The sequence below is a fragment of the Lonchura striata genome, chromosome 2 (genome assembly GCF_050655825.1).
Source record: "Lonchura striata isolate lonStrDom1 chromosome 2, ASM5065582v1, whole genome shotgun sequence".
NCBI lineage: Eukaryota > Metazoa > Chordata > Aves > Passeriformes > Estrildidae > Lonchura > Lonchura striata.
In genome coordinates this window covers 56,657,177-56,675,727 of record NC_140704.1, presented here as the reverse complement: position 1 = coordinate 56,675,727, position 18,551 = coordinate 56,657,177, and the positions used below count along the sequence as shown (strand labels likewise).

The 18,551-nt window shown below is 34.3% G+C and overlaps 1 protein-coding gene across 2 annotated transcripts in view; it reads left to right on the top strand.

The window, feature by feature from the left end:
* The first annotated feature begins 306 nt into the window (after positions 1-306).
* The window catches only part of CDH10 (cadherin 10), a 90,563-nt gene continuing 72,318 nt past the window's right edge, over positions 307-18,551 (top strand). Inside the window, exon 1 of one of the 2 annotated variants that reach the window (XM_077786143.2) lies at positions 307-356. The gene's annotated coding sequence lies outside the window, so the exon portion shown is untranslated. Of the gene's footprint in view, positions 760-18,551 lie in introns of both variants that reach the window. The other variant, XM_021546401.3, reaches the window with a different exon arrangement.

Below are 18,551 nucleotides of genomic sequence, written 5' to 3'. Positions count from 1 at the left end.
GTTTCATCTCAGCCCTCAAAGGTTTACCTTTAACTTGGCAGCATGCTATTTTTTAAAAATAGATATATCTTTTATAAACACTGCTGTAAGACCACTGGTGATACAATTAAGCGGTTGCATATAATGAAGAAAAACACACCACAAAAAGTGGAGGTGTTTTCAGTATTCATTATTACGGCAAGCTAAGCAGATGAAGCTTAAGCTTCAAAACCAGAGAACCATTCTGGCAGCGCAGGGAGGGCGACAGGCTCGCACAAAAAAAAGCTTTCAGCTTGCTGTACCCTCCCACCGCATTCACTTGCAAATCAGAGTGTGCTCGGGAAGCCTGCACTTCCCCGGGCGCAAACCTTCCCAGGGTAAGAGCTGCGGCTCCAGCAGCAGCGCTTCTCTCCGCTCCCCTCCGCGGAGGGGCACTGAGGGGTGTCTGTGTGTCTGTGCTGTGTGTGTGTTCTGCTGGTGCGGCTTGGTTTTTGGTGGAGGTGGAGGGATTTTTTTTTTTTTTGGTCTTTTTTTTTTTTTTTTTTTTTTCCCCTCGTAAATCAGAAGCTGTGAATGAAAGCCAGTCGGAAGGAGAGCTCCCCCTTAGCTTTGGTTCCGGACTGTCCAGAGTTAAGTGATGCTGGGAGAAAAAGCCTGAGTTAGATCCAAGTAGGATCAGTCTTAAAAAAAGAACAGGAGAAAACTGACCAAGAAAAGGACTCTAATAGCTCGTTTTACAGTTTGGTTGGGGTGGACGCCACTTTCTCAGCAGAATAAAAGGTAGGAACCTTTTTCATTTTCTTTCTGTTGATATTATTACAGTTATACTACAGCAGTATGTTCTTTAATGAGATTCGTATATTTGTTCTACTGTATGCAACTTTCTGCATTTTATAAATATGCGTCAGGAGTAATGACACAAGGGATAGGAAATAACTGCTGTGCAGTCTCTCCTCAAAGTAAACCGATATTATCATATGCATTCAGGATTGAAACGCTAAGAATTTTATATTTTTTTTTTCTCCTAGTAAGCAGGCTGTCTTTTGAGCAGCAGTTTCCATCTATAGTCAGTTCTTGAAAATTCAGTATGGGGGGAACAGGTCTAATTGAATTGAAAAAAGCACAATGTTTCAGAGTGTAACAGTTATGAACATAGCATGAAACATACACATATGTGCCCTCACTTTCTGTATACCTGTGCAAGTCTGCTGCAGCTTTCACTGTTAATCGTTCTGCCCTGGATTGAATTTCTGAATAATTACCTACACTCACAGAAAATGCTTCTTTTGAAGGAAATCCCTGTGGAGAGGGATATCAAAGTGGATACAAGCAATATTTCAAATATCTGTACAGAGCAATATGCACACAGACAGGGTTAAAATTGCCTGGTTTGACATTTCAGTAAAGGGGGAGTGGAGGGAGAAGGAAAAACCAGGGGATAGAAGGGAAAAGGTGGAGGGAGAAAAAATTCAGTGTGCACCTATGTGAGCATTTATTGTCAATGCTGCAATAAAATCCATATTTGATGTGGTGTTAAATTAATTCAGAACAATACAAATCTAAATCCATGCTCCCAACTACTAACTATTGATGGCATTGTCAGCTGCATAAGAAATTTTCAATAGGCTGATGCTGTACATGATACTAGTTGCAGCTGTAAAAATCCTACAGCCCTTCAGCTTAGGAGAGTGCATCTACACGTGCAATCAGTGACAAATAGCAACCAGCATTTTGAAATGGACCTATCATCTCTGTTGCCTCCACACAAATGGATCTGTTGCCTATAATCTTCATCTTTCATTTCAGTAAAAGCCTCTGTGTTATCCCAACAGCACTCCCGTTGCTTTGAAGGTATTTTTTTAATTATACAACTTGTTGTGCATGTATGTGTGGATGCGTATGTGAGTGTGAGAGTATGTGCACAGTGTGAGGAAACAGGTCTGTAAAAAACAGCATGGGGTTTTTCTTTTCTTTTTTTCCCCTTCTTCTTTTAAAGGTAGTAGGCTTTAAATTTGCATGGTGATATTACTGGAGGGGAAAGGCAGAAAGTGGGAGACTGGAACACACTTCTGAGTCTCTAAATCCTTTTCACATATGCCATTTACTAGAAATATTATGAGTCTGGTACTAGGTTTTATTGAGATTTTTACAGCTACACAAACTTTTATATTAATTGCTTACCTTCTGATTGTAATAGCACTCTATGCTCTTTTGGAGGAGGAAATGAAAGAAGGAACTTAGGGAACTAAGGAAAACAAGAAGGAAACAGGTTATCTTCCTCAAGAGTTGAAAACCAGTTATTTAGAGTCAATATGAGTTTATGTCAAGAGAAGAATACTCCTTGGATTACCAACTCTTAATCTAATTTGGGCCTGAGGGCTCATATTTTTATGTACTTTGTTACATGAAAGTTTGAGTGAATAGGTAATAATTTCTGCAGCAGTTTCTGTTAATTTTAAATTAGATTTATGTCTGTGGTTTTTATGTGTGGTGTCAAGACAATGATGTACACTTAAATAGGAAAACTGAAATGTCTGAAGAGTGTTGATTATAATACATATATTTAAGCTGAAAACTGATCCTGATTATTTGATTTTTTTGTTACTTTGAGAAGCATTGAAAAATATGTCTTGGCTACTTGCTTTGCCAACCATTTATATTTATAACACTTTAAAAGTTTGTGGAAAAGAAAATAGCAAAATACGTCTTAAAAAGACTGTATGTAGAATCTTATATATTCCTAAATTATATTTTTGGCTTTGCATTGGAATAAATGAGATAGATGCACTAAAACTTCACACTTGCATGTTCTCAATAGACAAAGGATCTGTGAAGAATGATGAAATACTGAAATGTGCTCACAGTAGACTCTGTGTCTACTGTTCTTTTCTGTGCTTAGCAATAGTTAAAAAAAATGCAGAGAAATAATGTTATACATGAAGGAAAATGAGCATAGAATTAATTAAATGCAGAAAGAGATTAAAAAAATACACATCTAGACACACAAAGCAGTATACAAATTTCAGCTAAGTGATGTTTTTTCCCTTGTTAAATAATTAAATGTAAAAGTCAGAAAAGGTTAATTTGAAGATAATATCTGTCTCTGATTCTTAGTGAGTAATTTCCTGATCTCAATGTGATTTCCCAAGGAAAGAAATGAATGAAATATAGTCAGTCTTGTCTGGATAATTCTGTGGAAGTGTTTATTTTTTTTTAGGTCTGCTAACCATACTTACAGGCTGATTGAAAAGGAGTATAATTTTGTACCACTAGGTTGCAGCACTGGTATAGGGGGGTCAAAGTAAAAATTTAACTATTGTTGAATAGTAGTAATGGGGTGAATTTGAGGTTATGATAACATTATTTTTAATTCATTCATTATTATCACCTGAAATCATGTTTGCGAACACCAAGGTATTTTAACTGGACTTCACAAAATGTCCTTCATAGATTTGAAAAAAAAAACTACTCTATGGCCAATTCTTTGACATTATTATTAATTATGTGACTGATAGAAATAGAAGAAAACAATTGATTATTTGGTGTAAGAAACATTTTGTAAGTAACTTAAGTGAACAACACCAGTATTTGTTCTGCATTGCCACTGAATTTGCTATGGGCTTTTTACTAACATACTTTTTGATACATCAATTTTTGTAAAGGAGGAAAACAGACATTAGAATAGTAAAAACCATCTTCTCATGAGCAATTTAAATATGTCTGAATAAAATATTATGAAGGGTGACTTCACTGCACATAAGGACGCCACACCATAGCACACATCCATTTGCTCTGAACAGTATGTAACTACCAATGAAACTCATAGAAATGAAAGGTGCAGTTCATTGAAAATGAGGTGATTAAAAAGCACATGTGCTGCACATCCTACACTTTCAAATCTACTAATGTGAACACTTGCCTTTTGAGAAAAACCCATAATTCATCTAAATTCACTTAAGGTAAAACTTAAAAGCAAAAGAAATTAAAGAAGCAGCAATGGTATTCTCAGTTCTAAATGTTCTCCAAATATCTATTTAGGCCAAGAGGAACCCCTATATCAAAAGTTGTTTGTGTTTTGCTCCCTGGATTTATATGTCTTCAGCTTTGAAGCATTGGCAAGGTGACTTCCCTAACATGCCTATTTCTGTGGGTTAATGACTCTACAAGAGAGCACTAGAAAAAAAATCGCAACCTCTGGGAGCTGTGTATATAGTGACCAGGCTACATTACTGCACACAGAAAAAAAAAAAAATACAAAACCCAAAAAAACTAAAAGGTACCAGCTGAACTTGAACACTTTTTTTCTTTTCATCTGGAGGGAAGCCCGAACACCACCCAACCAAAGGCAATTAAGGTTATATATTCTCTCTACCAGCCTATCAGTCTATTTTTTAATATGTGGGCGATCTGGCAAAAAATTGCCAGTTGAAGCCTCATACACATTTCTTTTTACATGCAGTCTTCCTGATTATTAAATGTCAGAGACAATTACCTCAAATGTGTGTGCATGTTTACAAAAGAGGTAAAACAGGGACAACCTTTATCTTAAACAGGGCTTGCATTCTAAGAAACAGAATACTGTAGAGTTTCTTTCTTACATTTAATTCAGCCTTTCATTACTTGACTTTTTCTGCAAGTCCCACTACCATTTCTTGTCTTTATTAACTGTGATGAAATTGATTATGTTTATCATTTTTTTGTTAAAGGAGTGTGTCCAGCAGGAGGCCTAAAGCTCTAGTAGCATTTCAGAGGTACTTCCTAGATTGTCACAAGGCATCTGCTCTGGGATACAAATTCAAGTCTGCTATCTGGAAGTGTGTACCATGTACCAACAGGCTGCATCAGGGAAATACAAAGCTTTAAGAAGTTAATTGGATATAATGAAAAGCAACATGAGAGGTGTACTTTTTAATATTATTCCCATATGTCCATCATTCTTCACATAATGTTTTTATTTGTGTCTTATTATGGCATCTCTTAATTGTAACTCAAAGTTAATGTTTAAGCATATTTAAAACAGTAGGGAATCATGTAATGAAGAGTTCATATGTGTGTGTTTATGTAAAGGTAGTTAATGATTCAAAAAATTACTTGAAAATAGATGTTTCCAGAATTCTGTTGCTTCAAAGCGACAACTGTATTTTGTTTTCTAAAAAAACCAAAAAAAACCCTCTTCAAATATTTTCTCACAAAGAGCCATATATGGTATGATATATATGAATGCATGTACATGTATATTTTACTGTTAATATTCCATCACCTAGCACATTACAAATTGTGTTTATTGTATCACCCTAGTGCAATGTTTTGCATTACAACATAAAGAACATGATATACCACCACTTATCCAGACCAGAACATGATTCTTAAAGATGAATGCAACCCTCATGAACTCTGCAATGCTATAATATCCAGATTTTCTGAACATGAAGAATGTATACCAATGTAATTTGCAGCATTATTAGCAAGACTCAAAATGCGGTGTCCCAGAGGACTGTTAATTTTTGCCATATAAGTATATAGAACTGAACTTTTTAGTGCATGTGTCTACCACACTTTCTATCTGTTTAATACGTGCAAAAAATAACTTACTAATTGTCATACTCTCCTAATAGCAAGCACAAATAAAACAGATATATACCTGTGTCTAGAAAACATAGCTGTGCATTTTGTCATTAGTTCCTTTAAGTATCACAGCCTTAATCAAGAGAATTTCAAACATTTTGTATCTTACACAAAAGGCAAAATACATGGAATAAATCTATGAGATTGGAAATAAGAGTGAGAAAAGATATAAGAACCCAAAGTATGTGTAATTATTTGGTGTTAATATTGAGAATAAGGAAGGGTGATTAGGTTTATTTTGATTCTAAGAATTCCAAGAAAAATTATCACATAAATGTATCCATTCTTTTCTCTTTGAAGGAGTGAGCTGTCATTTCCCTGATGCCTTTTCCATGGTGTATGGAACTGGGAACCATAAATGCACTTTCATTTTATCTCTGTGTCAGCAGAAAATTAGTTTAAAGTGGACATTTAGATTAGATATTAGGAAGAAATTCTTGGCTCTTAGGTTAGTGGGGCACTGGAACAGGATGCCCAGGGAAGCTGTGGATATCCTATCCACACTAGGTGGCATCGGAGCTCATGGTAGGAGGGGCTTGGAACTACGTGATGTTGAAGATCTTTCAGGTCCCTTCCAACCCTGTCCTTCCTGTAAGTCTATGATAAAATGTCATTGATTCTATATGTCATTAAAATTATAGGTAATACATTTACTAAAGGTTTACATGAGCTAATTAGATTAATAAGATTTCATTCTTAAGCTAATGTGGGATGTATATTTGCTTGTTTGTTTTTTAAATGTTGAGATTATCCAGAAGATGATCTGGACTTTCAGTTTTTAGAAGTAACTGCAAGAAATATAGAAAGCATAGAAAGAAAAACCCAACTGAATATGTTTAACACAAAACATCCCCAAACACAATGAATTGAAGTAAGAGAATGACAATATTTCAGTTCTTACTTCCTTTCCACTTGTAAAAATAAATTTTAATAACAAATTATGCAAATAATCTTTTACAAAAAGTTTACATCATACTATAGATCATATTTTCATTAAGAGTACAGATACCTTCTAATTTGTAGTTTCTTTCATTTAATATGGGACAAGGTTTTTACATGTCAATACCATTGCATGCTATATTATTTTTTCATGCATTGTAAGTTTGATTCTGTGGCATAATCTATGCAGAGATACTACCTTGCTTTCCTGAATTTCTGCTAAAAAATAAAAGCACTGTTAATCAGAACAGTCTTGTTTTAAGCAGTAAGTAATAGAGTAGACCTCAATTTATGAATGGGTTCATGGGGTACACCTAACTACTTTGCAGCCAAATCAAAAAACTTCTTTGCTTCTGAGACTGCAGAAGTAAGACATTTTATTATGGCATGAAATATATTTTAAGATCTACTTAAACAAATTACATCTAAGTTCCCCAAATATACTTCTGCTTCCCACTTGCCATGGCCAAGTTTTAAATAGGGTAGTCTTAAAAAAATAGTCTTCTAATTCTGTTTCTCTCAGGGATAGTTTCCACAGTCTTTTGGCAGAAATTTCTAGTGTCAACACAAGAGTGGGATGTACAACACTATTGTGAGAACCATTTTAGAGAAGTGTGATTTTTTTCCCCTCTTGGACAAAGGTTATTTTCTGACATTAGCATGCTCTTTCCCTTGAGTGTGAATATGTCCTCATGGTGAAGATAGCACTGAAGCTGGAATCTTGATTAAAACGGGTGAACAGAGCCCCAGGCATGTTAGCTACATTTTGTTCTCTTCATGACTTAGGGGCATTTTATTAAGTTTCTGATTAAGAAGTTAAAAACAATTGTGCTATGTGTTACTGAAACTACTTTGTTTTCTGGTAGTCACAACTGAATGGAAGATGAACAGATAGGGATAGATGGGTTTTCCTCTCTAATATTACTCTTTTATAAAATTGCTTATGTTATTCCTTCAAATTTCCCTTCTTAAGTTGTTTCAAACCAAATAGTATCCTGGTTCATTTAATTAATTTGAGACAACCTTTCTTAAGGTAGAAATGTATTATTGTTTGTTTGTTTATTAGTTTATACTATTTAGAGAGTTTTAATCATTCTGATCACCAGAATAAACTGATCTCTTCTCTAAAAAATTAAGCACATATGTGAAATATTTGTACAGGATGGAAAACAAAGACAAAATCATACATTTATTCTTTCTGTCCTTGATTAACAAAGCATCTGAATTATTCTGAAACACATGTGCTATTTGTGAATATATCCTGTGGTTGGTTTTCTCCATTTTTTTTTTAATTTGAGGCCAGAATAATGAAAATTAGGAAAGGAAAAAAAACTAAGACACAGTGCATGATATTAATAATCCCACTGAAGTTCTGATGAGACTAAATCTTCTAGAGAATTTGAGAATCTGTAATGTGACTAAAAAAGGTCACTAGGCTTGAGATAGTCTAAACTGGATGCCTAAAATTTTGTGACAATGAAGTAGAAACCAATTATTTGAGCCATGAAATCAGAAGTTGGGGCTTTTTAAATATCAGTATAAATACATTTCACTACTTTCAGGGATTTAAATGGTACTTGCTATATTGTGCTTTACAACAGAACTTACAAATGAGCTTTTAAGTTTTTACTTCTAACAGCAATCACTTAGCTGGAGTTACATACCAATGGTAAAGCTCAAAGTAGTTCAGCCTCCTGAATTGCAGGACCAGACCCCCTGTGTTAACAGAGCAGTGAGTTCTTGTTAAATTTCAGGTCATGTATGTTCAGGAGAGAAAATACCTGCCATTCCCTTTCTCCATGGCTGCAGCCATCAAGATCCAACCAGTAAGTGCTTGTGCGTGTGGGGTCTGAGGTTGTTCTGCCACTTGGACAGGCTGTGAAAGTCAGGGGTAATGGGATAAAAGCAGCCTTAGATGGATCAGTCCCACAGCTGCCTGTTACGTGGTTCCTGCTGAATCTCTGAAAAAGCACCCAGGCAGTTTTGTCTTAGAGGTATCCATGACTATCAGGTCATTTTAGTGATGTGACTGGCTCCTTGTTACTCTGGGTATGCTGCTTGGAGTCCATTTCTACTTCTAGTGTATTAAAATCTTTCTTTTCCCTGAAAAAAAAAAAAAAGAACACCACAAAAAAATCTTGATGCCCTGACACTAAACGAATAATTCCTAGACAAGTTTAGAAGCTATTTAATTATCCTTACAGTGGATTAAAACTGAGCTATTAGTTATGAAGAAGATGAAATGAAAAAAAATGTCATAATGGCATGATGACAGCAAAAGAAATATACTTTAAAGTATTCAAGTCTATCTAAGTAAGCAGAATTCATCTCAATTATTCTAATGTTTAATCAAGTGCTGACTTCTCAAGGGTAATCCATTAGTGCTTTATAATATATGAACTAAAATGAAGTGATGTGCAGAAAAAAATATTTGAAGGTAGTTTCTTACTTAATATGTTTCTGTACAATCAGAAATACTGGCAATGAAGATCAGGACAATACTGACATAAACATACTTCTTTTATAATCTTAATATTTTTCTTTAAAGAAAAAAGCAATAGTGACTTGAAATTAGCTGTGAAATTTTTAGTTTTATTTTCTGAGATGCTTACTTTCTTTTGGGTTGGAGGTTATGAACTTCTTTTTAATAGTAATTTTGCTGGAATTTTAATAGACAAATATTACATGAAATATTTGCCAGTGAAGTGGTTATGGTTTCAATTTTTTTGTCCTACATGGGACTATGGGGTTTGGTTTTAGTTTGTTTTAACCAAACTCTGCAGTTAGTCCACTTCAAGCTGTTCATCTCAAATAGTAATGCCCTTCATATGGGATGAGGTTTTGTTGTGGCAGTAGAAAATCATTCATTTGAAAATATGGTATTCTATAAGCTAGAAATAGTTTCTTCATTTTTCATTATGTACCACACAACTTCTTAAAGAGCTCAAAAAATTCAAGATAAACTTTTTTTTTTTTTTGTTTAATTGCATTTGGAAGGGAAAATTAAGTGGAGTAAAGGAATAATTTGTAATTAATAAACTGTTGAAGTGTCATAAATTTTCTTTAAGGGAAATTATATATTGTTGATGATTTTGGAGGGGTTTTAGTGTCTGTTCAGTTTTCTGTAATATACTATATATGTTTTTACTTCCCTGTGCTATAGGAGAAATATATAATTCTAAATGTCCACAGCTAATTCTTTGCGATTTATAGGAAACCTAAACTTTAGTGTATTTTTTTTTCCTCCTTTAACTCTATGGTAAGTCTCTACATTTTGGGAGTTTGTCAAAGTAAGCAGAATGCTATCCATAACTTGCTAACCAAATTGAAAGTCAAATATTGAAGACATTTCTTGTGCAATTCCCTGAAAAGTGTTCCTTTTTTTAGATTGGAACCTTAGGAATGAAGATATTTTTAATCTTTTGGTGCCATCTCGTGGCAAGAGGATAATTATATGAAACAAAGAGGTAGTCTTTTCAGAATGTATTTTCTAAGCTTAACAAAAATGTACCTTGCTTTGGTGACAGATATGTACGTATGAATTTTAATAGTGACTGTAAAATAAAAAACTAATTAATGCATAGGACAAAACTATATTTGGTTTTTGATTTTCATCCTTTCTAAGAGTCTATAAGTATAGATTTGATAAATCTCACAAAAATTGACTGTCATTAGCGCAGAAGTAGATTTTTAGTCTGTTGCATTAGATCTCTGTAGCATACTTAACTGGTTCAAGGAAATTGTCAATATATTTTTATTGTAGCAGTGCATTACATCTCTGTAGAATACTTCCATACTTACCTAGCTCAAGGCAATATTCACTTCAGCATCCTGTAATGTTTAACAGAAAGCCAAGGTCTGTGATAGCATTCTTGTGTTTCTTTTTATATTCTGATTTTGGCTTGGGAAAATTCATACCAGCCCGCATCCAAAAAAGAGCAAGAACAGCCCAAGAATGCTGTATATTTTTCTGGTATTTTCATTGGGATTCAGAAAAATTAGTAGTTTTGGTTCTGTGCTACATAAATACTAGCTTAATACTGGGAGGTTTTAAAGGTAATGCTTGTAGGTGTCTGCAATATAGATCAGTACAGATCACATTCTTGCTCAGTTTCTGAAGGAGTTTTCTATACAATAGTCCATATTTGCTTACTTATCTCTAACTTCCAGTGTGATGAAAATTTCTAGATGCAAATATACTACTCTCTGTAAAGAGCTGGAAAGAGAATTGAGATGTCTGTACTGCTTTTACTCATGGTGGAGGGTTCTCATTCTTTCAAAAGTAAGGATGTTTTTATCCTTCCAAAAAAAAAAAAAAGAAATTATAGTCTTGTTCAAATATGCTGCAGTTGTTGAAAGTAGATGTTAGATTATTACTTTGTGAATTATTCTATCCTTCCAGCTGAAGAAGGAAATACTATCAATCAAAATTAGTACCAAATGAGAACACTGTTTTAAGATCTCACCTGTTCTTTTAATGTCAGATGAATCCATTACTTTCTGTACAAAACCATTAATATCTGTGTACTATATTCTTTTTATATTTGTACAGAAAAAAAATATTAGAAGGATAAAAATTAAAGATATATTTTCTAGCAATTATAGGGTAAATATTAAAATGTTAGTCACTAGAATGTGATTTTTAATAATCAATCACTAGCTGAGGCACCACTGTGATAAGTTCAGTGTACTATGATAAGTCAGTCAACAGGTGAAGCATTCATTTTTGTTGGTTAGAGATTGTGTGATTTCTCTGATTAGGGTTAGCTAGGTATAAAACTCCCTCACCCATCAGCTAGAATGAAGAGAAGAATCATAACATTAATGTAATAAGATACAGAATTTCAACAATTTTATACAGGTATGTGATAATGTGATTATTTCCTCCTCATCCTAGTAAAACTCCCTTAACAGTTAAGTATTGAATACTCCTCTCTCTTTCTATATCTGCCTCCTGTAATAGACTACAAAATTGTTGGTAAGTGACTTAAGAGAGATTTGCAATTGCTCATTACAGTGAATTGATGAGATGTGTATCTTCTTACAGGAATGAAAAATCTATGTGTCATAGTTTTGATAGAAACACGGACAGAAAAGAGGGAAGCATAAGGACTCACAAACTAAATCTTAAAAATTTTTCTAGAAAGATATTTACTGGTATTTTATCTTCCTCATTTCTTATTCTGGATTAATACACATTTGTTTATTCATGTCAGTGTAAATTTCTTTCTGATACATTTAATACAAACTTAGTACAGAATACTTTAAAAAATATTAAAGAGGAGGAAAGCAGAATTCTTTTATATGTTTTGGTTTAAGGCATTTTTTAAATATACTTTCTTCTAAAAGCTTCAGCTAAGGCAGGCAGTCTGCTCCACCAGACACATGGAATGAGATGGGCAAAAAAGGAAGCACAGGTACAGAAAGCTGATACAGCACGTCATAAGTCACCAAAGAGAAAGTCTCCAGTGAGATGAGATTAAGAAAATTTGCAGACAGTGTTATGTGGATAAGAGGGAGGTAAAATCAGTTTAAGGGATAAAAAGAATATGTAGATAGTTAGGAAAATGTATTAGAAAGATGAAATAATTCAATCTATCAATGTCTTCTTTGAAGTCAGGGAGGGAAGGGGAAACGTGGTCAATGTAAGTGATTCTTCCTATTTGTGGAGCTTCTGGGGGTGAAAAGTTAATGATTTTGTGATTATCTTCAGAAAAGCCTGGAAGTATGTATAGCACAATTTCAGAATACACTATTGAAAAAATTGCTAGAATTCCTCGTTTCTGCTGTAAAATTCCTTGTATTCCCTTTCTTCAAATGGCACCTGTTGAAAAGTATTTTGCTCTTTCAATCCCAGTGTGCATAATTTAGTTAGAATTTTAGGTAAGTAAGTACATTATTTATGCTGGAAACTGTTGGATCCTGTATATAAAGGGCAGACTGAAAAGTGTCTGTCACTGAACTTGTCTATATGATCAAAAGGGAAAAAATGCTTTTTAAAACTGTTTCTGGGGTTAGCTTGTCAGATAAGGTTGATCGTTGAGCTGTGGAACTTGTGTATTTAGTGTGTTCTCCTGACTGTCAAAATTATTTATATCTAGTGTGACGACCAGTTAGTCTAAGCAACACATACCTAAGCTGTGGCAGTGAAAGAAAAAAAGAAATCATCCTGCTGTACAACTGCAGTAGTAAATAACTGACATGTTTCAGGGCCCACATGCCTACAGAAATTTTAAACAAGACATAAAGGTCACAAAAGCACAGGTTCCTGACAATCATGGGCACTGTTATTATGTGCACGATGTAGCTGTGCCATCTTTTCAGGCTCCTGCAGAAATAGACCAAATGAGTTTGTAGCTATGACTTTGTCCTTCGGAGATCACAGTTCATAGGGAAAGCTAGGAAGGGCTTTTGCAATAGAAAAGAGAATTGCAAAATTAAAAGTAGTGACACTAATATGTAATTTCTGGCATTTGGTTAAACCTACCTTTGCCAAAGTAAACTTGGTTGTTTTCTTGTGAAGATAAACAGAGAAGCCTAGGTATGTATTATCTGCAGATTATGCACTTTTTTCCTTCCCTACCTTTTACAGTATAGAAATTATTTAAATTAATAACAATAATAATAATAGAAATTTGTATGAGGTATGAATATAGAAATAAGACAAAAATCAAAATTATCTCTTATTGGACTGATGGGATGAAATCAACACGCTTCAGAAATAAAAATGTGTTTTCCTGCAATGGATTTATATCCATCCACTCTGATGTAAAGCATTATGACAGACTGTCATGGGGATAGCTGTCACTTTTTAGTAGAGTTAAGGAAATTCAGGAAGCAAAAGGCAAAAGGAATGGTAGTTCCTTAAAAATGGGACAGAAATTTCCAGCCTTAAGAAATTTTAGAACATATTTTTCCCTGATTTAACCATAATTTTTAATAGCCTCAAAATGTCTTGTGCAGGATGGAAACATTTTCAGAGAAACTAAGCCCTTATGTCCCTAGAAGTGTCTCTCTAACAGCATTCAATTGCGTTCTCCTCAGCCAAAGGTAAAAAAAAACCACAGGAAAATTTATCTCCAGATATGCCACAAGTCTTTATGATAGTTTTTGACCAGGCTACAGTTCTTTTCTAGCTCCTTAGGTGTTGGTGACAACTGATTTGGGAAAGGAATGTTGACAATGATCAGCTCTCCTGCTTCTTTGTTAGTCCACATTGTTTATCAACAAGATTCACTGATTTTGCACTCTGAAAAGACCATATTAGTCTGTCTTGCTACTCATTAAAAAAAAAAAAAAATCCTGCAGGGGATTAAGTAAGAATTAATCTGTCTCTTCTGTGTGTTTTGGTACTTCTCTGAAAGGCATTTTGGTTAACAGCAGCAGTCAGGTGCTCTTGTCAATTAAGCCATGCTTGAAGTGCTGGGTGCTTGTTCAGGCGGAAGAGTCGTGCATGTGCAGAACCAGGAGACTCGGGGCTGGACAGCACTGCAGAAGCTCCTCATTGTCAGTGGATTTCTGATGCCCTCTTTGTAATAACAGGGAAGAAGTTTGCCTCCAGGAAGGACTGAAAGCCACCTCCTACTATGTATTTAAAACCTGGAGTTTCTATGCAGAAAACCACAGAAGTCCGAGGCCAGGTTATGTTGATGACCTCATGTGCTTCTGTGCAGGGAAGACCCCAGAAGTTCAAAAATTATTTAAGCTTGTATTTAATTTCCAATACTGTTGATCAGATATGCAGAGCTGATCATATTTAATCAGATATAAAAAGTTCAGCACTTTTTTTTTTTAAATTCTGTCCAGATATGTACACACTTGTGCTTTGGGCAATTTCATTCTTAAACAAATCTGTGTCTTGTTCTGAGACTAATTTTCTAGCAGAAAATAAGAATAAAGCAACTCTGTATTTCTGAGGTTAACTTTTTCTAACTTTCAGTTAGCCATCAAATTTACATATTTGTCTCAGCTAGTGCTTAGTAGTACTATGTTCAGAACTTATAATTTTTCAGACACTTCATTGGTTTCCGTCTTAATTTTAATAAAAGGGTAATTTTAATTGCCCACATAATTCTTAGAAGGCAGTGACTTTTTTCATAGACTTTCAATGATGTCCAATAAGTATTTGTCAGGAAGTTGATTTAATTGATTTAAGGACCACAATGAGCAGCCTGCTTTAGTAATGAAATGAAGAGGACAGTTGGAATGATTAAATTTTATAGAGAATTCAGATGATCAGAGCTTGTCCTGGAAGAGAAGTGCAAAATGAGAACTTGAACTGAGCTGAACATTCTTATTGCCTAGGAAGTGCTCAATTGCGCTCTTGCTTCAGGGTACATTGAGCAGAAATTTTCACATCCAAAGCAATATAGAGAATTATATATTTAATAGAATACTAATAAGTTACCTCACTGAAATACTACAGTGTTTTAAGTCAAACACTGCCAAATATTTTAGAAATATTAAATCTTCCACATAAGATTATAATATAAAATTATTAGGGAAATCAAATACAAGCCTTTTTAATACACATATTTTACTCCTAGAATTTTAATGATTGTTGCATTATCCTTTATATGTTTCTGTTAATAAAATTTCCAAAATTATGAGAAATGTTTCTTTAATGTTGCTTTGTTGCTTTTAGTCCAATGTGGCCCAGCTCTTATACAGTTCTTGATCACTGGATTTCTTTCTGTGCTGTGTGGGTACTGGTATTTTGAAGTTTCTTTTATGTGCCATGTTCTTTGCTTAGGACATACTTCTTATGTTCATTGTTTCTCACTTCACATTTTCTGTCAATCTCAGATGTTTATCTTTCATCTGTATGATGTAATATAGCAAATTAATAACTGAATGCTTTGAAATTCAAGTAACAATTGGGTGCTTTGAAGCAATTGGTGCATGTGAACAAAGGGTTTACTGCTACAGGCTAAAGGGAGTCTGAAGTCCTGTGTGAGAAACTATTATGTAGCTATAACGTAGAACATTTCTTTTTTAGCATCAGAATACATTCATTTGAGCATACAAAACTTCAGTTGTAGTGGGATGCTGAGTAATGTCATACCTCTTCCAGGTATACCCTTCCTGGGCTGTATCATGAGGATCCACAAAAATTGGTTAAACTTGAACAGACCTAATTGGTGCAGCAATGCCCTGAAACTATGTAAGAGACCATATGGAACAGTAGCAAGGAGAAAAATGAAGAAATTGTTCAGACATCAACAATCATGAGATAAGTCCCTTTACATAAGAAAAGACTATCCCTAGGTATCAGCACACACATACAGATTGTTCTTGGAGACACTATGATACTTTGCATATGCTTAAAAATATATTTTTCTAGTGTTTCTTCAGCCTTCTTCTAGTTTTTAAACACTGATTTTATAGTGCATTTTGGTGCTTTTAAAAATATTCAGTGCTATAAAGGGTGTTCATGATGTACAGGTATAGTTCCTAGATAATTTTCAGTATATAAAGGTTATTATTTATTAAGATTTAATTCATGATAAAAAGTCAGTTTTTATAATGTATCACTTATTAGCCTACTAACAGGTATGTGAGGTAATGGGGGTTATTGGGCTGCAACAGTGTTTGTGCATAGGCATAGACCTCTTATCTATCTATTTGTGCACTGACTGGTTGTTTGCAAAACAGCAAAGGCTTCAGAATGTCTGAAGAGTTTTAGGCTGCTTTTTGTCGATTCAATATATTATAATTAAAGAATACAGCCACCACCACCCCCAGACTATGTCTACTCTGCTTAGTCTGTAGTCCTGTTACCTCTTAGAAATTTTATATGGATGCTTGGGTACTACATTAAGATTATTTAGTGAAATTTAAATTAAATCACAATTCCATAAATGGTGGGCTTTTTGTTTTTTGAACTCAAACAAAACTAACAATCAGTATTTAGCCTAGAGAGGGAGCACCTCAATTATCATTGTATAGCAAATAAAACTTAAAATCAAGTCTTCTTGATCATTTGAGATTATAAAAAATTATGGAATACAATTATGAGTGTATAGGTGTTGAAAACAGCATTCTATATCAGTTTCATCTTGGGAATTTTTCCTAATTGGGCTGCTTTGCATATAATCTCTGGGGCTCCTTCTTTGTAAACACATCCTGGTGGGATTTGCTCAACCCCTTCAAAATCCTTCCATTTCCTTCAGGTCCTGTGCATACCCCTTGTGGAAGCATTGAGAAAAAAAATAATCATTAGGGAGAGAAGAACCAGGGTGTCTAAGCTGTGTATTGCGAGGTGAAACATAACCCAGGGTACCTATGATGTGCAGCTCTCTGAAGATATGCAGCTTTACCCATTTTGCACTACACAGGAGTGAACAGCAAAATCTTTCTACAGTGTATTGGTGTTGGGTTTCCAGCTTGAAGATAAATCTATGTAAACTGCCAAGATTAGGTGCTTGGATTTTCTTGTACTTTTGGAAGTCTAGCTATGGAATTCTTTGTATGGAAATATTGTGACCTGCTAGAGACTGTCACAAAGATAAGGCATTTGTAAAACTAAGACTGGGGAATAGTTCACAGAGTTAGGAAGCAACTTGTCCTAATTCAGGTTCATCCCTGTCCACTGGCCACTGGCTATGTATTGCATTTGTACGCTTAAGTAAAATAACATGGCAATATAGAATAAAATAAATCTGGGAACTTTCAAGTCTGGTGAAGTAGTTTGCCAATTTAATAAAATGTTGATTTTATTTTTTTTTAAGAAGTTTTCTGTAAAAAAATGTTGATTTGTTTCTTCTGCTTCTTTCCACCACGGTCTCTTTGGAAACATAACATTTTATGTTTGATGCTGAATGATGTGTCACATTAGAGCTTAGTGTGTTTTGAAACAGCTGAAATAGCTAAAAGAATCAAATGTTATATTGGAGACAGGTCATTCTTAATAGCAATGTGATTACAGTTTTCATAGGATTTTTCCTCTTTCAGACAGCATTTCTTCTGCATGCTTAGAATCATTCCATCTTTCTTTCCTTGAAGATACAGTGGGTACATAAGCATTAACCATTTTGTGTTCAAGCCCTTGGGCCGTTTCCTGTTTCCAGTGAGATTATTAAATACTTCTGAAAATCCAGTAGTCTAAAGGGACAACTGTAAAAAAGCAAACTTCATTTTTTTGATTTCACAAAATAGGGCCAGTATGATTAAGATTGGCTCAAAAAGCTTGGTACTCATTTGTTCAGTTATTGAATCATATGAATATGAATCATATTTGAAAGTATACATTATATAATAGCCTTTTATTAATTTTTTCAGTCTAAATAAAATGAAGTTAGGGTTGGTCTTCTGGGTATAGCACTTACAAGATTAAGGATGGATAGAGGTGGAGAAAGAAGTTAATCTCCAAGACAGTTTTAAGAGATTAATTGCACTATGTTAATGTGCACTAGTTCTGTCTGTAGATGTGATTATCATAAAAATTACCAAAAAAAAAATCCACTGGGCTGGTGTTTCTGACTTGTTTTTTTTTTTAGTTCTTCTCAGCTACAAATAATTTTAAACATTAATTCTTGCATATTCAATAGATACGGATAACAGGTTAACCTCGGTCCAAGTTTTTCATATTTCTAAGTTGTAACTTGTTCTTCCCTTTCACATGCCTCACATGCCTTTTTTTTCCGTAGTGTAGCAGCACCAGTTGGTTCCATATGCCATGACAGCCATGAGAGTCCCTTTCCTCCACACCTCTCTTAAATTGTCGTGTTCAAAATGAATTTATTATTTTATCTGAGCCCTTCCCATTGTTGTTTGAGTAGAGAAGATAGGCTTTATTTTTCTTATAGGTAATAATCCTCCTTATATACCAGTTTATTTTTTTTAAATCCAAATGATGCCTGCCATTAAATCATATTCAGTGATCTTTGCCTCACAAGCGTTAAGATGTTTGACATTTAGTAATTTTTCTCTGTCCACCAGGCATGATAATTATTCAATCATAGGAAGAATTAAGAGAGGAACTGGAGTGGAAAATGTATACTTTTAAT